Below are 3,607 nucleotides of genomic sequence, written 5' to 3'. Positions count from 1 at the left end.
AGATGGATTAATGATTGTTCATTGAGCATTGACCCCCCTATACTGAATTTTATTGTTGTTAACAACCATTTGATCAATAAATATGAGAGATGCCCTCTCAAAAAAAAAAAATGACATGGCACAAATATTAAGCCAATGGAAATTCAGCATGGGCTATTCTTAAACCTCCTGTCTTCAGAAGTCAGTTTATGGTATACAGACTGGCTTGGGCTCATGTCCTGGCCACACAATTTACAAGCTGTGTGACCTTGAGCAAGTTGCTCAACCTCTCAGAGCTCTGGGTCCTACATCTGAAGAGTAGGAATAACAGAGTCCATTTCTCAGGATTGTTGGGATGATAAATGTGATACCATAGTACAGTGTCTAACATGCAAAGCATATTCAGTAAATATTCATTTCCCTGTGTGCTGGAAGCAAAGACATCAGGTATCTCTTCATTGCATTTGCCTTATTAATTCAGAAAGCTATTAGACACAGACATCCCCTTACTTGTCTGCCAACCGCACCGGCTGGTTGGCAAGAAACCCAAACTATAAAGCATTTCTTGGACTTCACTTTGCTCTTAGTTTACCCTGCACCCCAGGAGAATCTCAACATCCTATGTGACATTTCTGAACTTGTTCCAGGACAGAAATCCTATAAATCCTTATCCTTGATGCTCATAATATCAGCGGACAAAATAGTGCTCTCGCAGTTTTGACTTGAAGCCTTCCACAGATTGGTGAGTTGGAATCCTGGGAGTTTTTTGGACACATGCTGTGCACACTCCTTCAGTACTTGACTTGACATTTACCCTCTATCATCCAGAGGGCTGGGAAGCCGGCTCCCCAGGGTAGTTAGGACTTTGCCAAACAGTCTGAAGGAGGGACCACCCCATATTCATTCCCACCAGCTAGAGACAGCTCTGCTGCCAGGTAAAGGTGCTGGCGTCCAGTCCGCCTGACCCCGATCCTGCTCATGGATGCAAGCACTTTAAAAACGGACGACTGAACCATGGGGGGGTGAAAAATTCAGGATGCTCAAAATGTTACTGACTGCCAGAAAAAAAGGCAGCTTGTGCTGCCTGCCGTAGGTGACTTGGAAATTCGTAGGCTTACCATCTTGCCACTGCTCCGCCCCCACCAGTGGGAACACGTGCTCAGAGGGACAGGCCAGCCTGCTGAATGACTCACTCTCTTTCAAGCGTCCAAATACAGGCACAGTAAGAGAAAGGGGCCTGTTTTCCCCGACATGGAGCGCCTGTGCTCTTTAGAACAGGGGACGCCCGCCCGGGACTGTCCCAGGGGGCGCATCCTCCCAGCTCTGGGGGCCGCCACCGGGATTTCCAAACCTGGCCTCCCTCCGGGTCTGTACACAGCCCCAAGCCAAGGCCGCTCAGGAGGCTCGTGCAGACATCCCAGCGCACCTTCCCTATCCCACCCCACTTGCTGGCTCCCCCCATCCCTCCCCATTCTGCTCATGGCACTAACATTCTTGGGCCATTCTTTCCACACTGCTCACGAATGGCGAGTTAGGGCGTTCGGTGGAGCGCTTCAGTGGCAGGAGCTTCAGGCAGAGCCCCAACACCTGTTTCCCCCTTCTTCCCAAGGAGCAGGGCTTCCGTCCAGGCTGTCCAGAGTCGGCCTCCATTTCCCCAGATCCCCTTGTCCCTGGGGGCTGCACATGTTAAGTTCCGGCCAAAGGGCTGTGGGCGACTTCCAGATACACCCTAAAGGGAAGAGGTGAGATCTTCAGCACTTCCTGCACCCTGCTGCCTAGGCCTTGGGGGTGCAGTGAGGCACACTGGAGAGTACCAGAGAGGGCACACCGTGGGGATGGCAGGGACACTGGACAGGCAGGCCTGGGCTGGGACGTGTGCGGCCGCCCTGCAAGATGGTCCCAGGAGAGAAATGAATGCCTACCTTGTTAAGCTCCCATGCCCTTGGGTCTCTGTTAGAACACTAAGATTTTTGTCCCAGGGAAAAACCTGAGAGGCCCAGCTTCTCCGGCTGTAGGATGGGACTCTGATGGGAAGGCACCGTTTGGATGGGCAGGGGTGGCAGCTAGGGAAGCTTTGATGAAAAATCAGAGTCAGCCCTGACCCTGCCAGAAGGCCCAGCCTGCTCCTGCCCCCTCTGCCCGCTGCTTTGGCTGGAGTCCCACGCCACCTGCGGCTGGTCATGCCATTTCTCTGGGCATGATGTGTCTCTCCTAATTCTGAGAGCTCAGAGAATCATTACAATTTTGGAGTTGCTAAGGATTCAGGTGTATTTTTCTCCAGCTAGAATATAAAGTCAGATAGTTCTACTCAGACTCCCCCCCCCACTTTTTTTACACCTCACCTCCCCCCCTAACCCCCCAGCCCCACTGATATTTTGCACATATTAGAATAAAACTCAAAATTGAACTCCACAGGGGACAATCAAGTGCTACAGTACTTGGAACGGTGTTCTTCAGGCGGCGTGTTTTACAGGCAGGGCAGGTGCCCCCCTGTGCCCTCTGAAGCAAACCACAGCCCCCACGTCCTGACTGGTGTTTTGGAGCAAACAGTGAGGTGACAGCATTGTACAGGAAGGAGTAAGGACGTCCTGGCCCGGACCCCAGCCTGCTGAGTCTCTCCCTTGAGTTGAAACCATGAACCACAGCCCATCTCCTGCCTTCTGTGTCAGAGACAGAATCTCTTCTGATTGTAGGAAGCAGGAAAGGCCATGTAGGCATCTTGGGTGGCTCAGATTTATAAGGCCAGATTTCTTTTTCTAGAAGAGCCCAGATAAACTCAGAGATGGCCTCTAATGCCAAACAGAATGATACGCGTGTGGGAGCAGAGTTCGTGCTTATAGGCTGCCTCCCATTTGGATGGCTCGCCTTAGTTTTAGCTGTGGAGCCCGGCTCTGATTTCAGGGAGGAAATCACCCAGCACGTTTCTCTTTTTCCTGTCACATTACTTCCTAAAGCCTTTCTCCTGTTTCTAGCCAGCCTGGTTTCCATTTCCTGCCTAATTTCTGCTTCTACCTGCTTTGTTATTTCCCGCTAGTGACTAGAGCTACCACATGGAGAACGGCTACCGTGGCCCCCTCCAAAGTAATAAGCCTTTTCTAGTGTGCTAAGGTTCTGCTTCCTTTTTGCAAGAGGCAGCCAACTTCAAAGGTTTGGTCTAGCATTTAAAGGATGGGGGAGAAATAACAGGCCCTCAGAGGCTTTGGGCAATAGGAAAATTCCTCCAGCCCAGCAAGATTTAAGTGGTGTGAGGTGGAAACCGTTTTAAAAAAAGAGCTTAGGTTCTTAGTGATTTAGCATTTATTCTGTTGACAGGTAGCAGGTGTTTGCTTTGAAGTTTAGCAATAATGTGAGGTGAGGCTGAGTCATAATACCATTCACTTGTTTTTCCCCCAACTTTTCTTCCCAATTGTTTTCAGTGGAGGAAGCTGTCAGTCAGTGTAAAGAAAGTCATTGCTCTGCTGAGCCCCTGAGCAGGGGGTGTGATAGCAGCCGGAGCTGGGAGTGGGGTTTGGGGCAGGTCGGGGTGCAGGGCAGGGCCGGCGGAGCAGGCAGGGGAGATGGGCGTGCCACCCACAGGCCCTGGAAACCCTTGACTGGCTGGTCAAAGCGCCTGCAGAGCGGTCACTGT

This window comes from Manis javanica, chromosome 13 (assembly GCF_040802235.1).
Source record: "Manis javanica isolate MJ-LG chromosome 13, MJ_LKY, whole genome shotgun sequence".
Classification (NCBI taxonomy): domain Eukaryota; kingdom Metazoa; phylum Chordata; class Mammalia; order Pholidota; family Manidae; genus Manis; species Manis javanica.
This window is presented reverse-complemented; position numbering follows the sequence as displayed.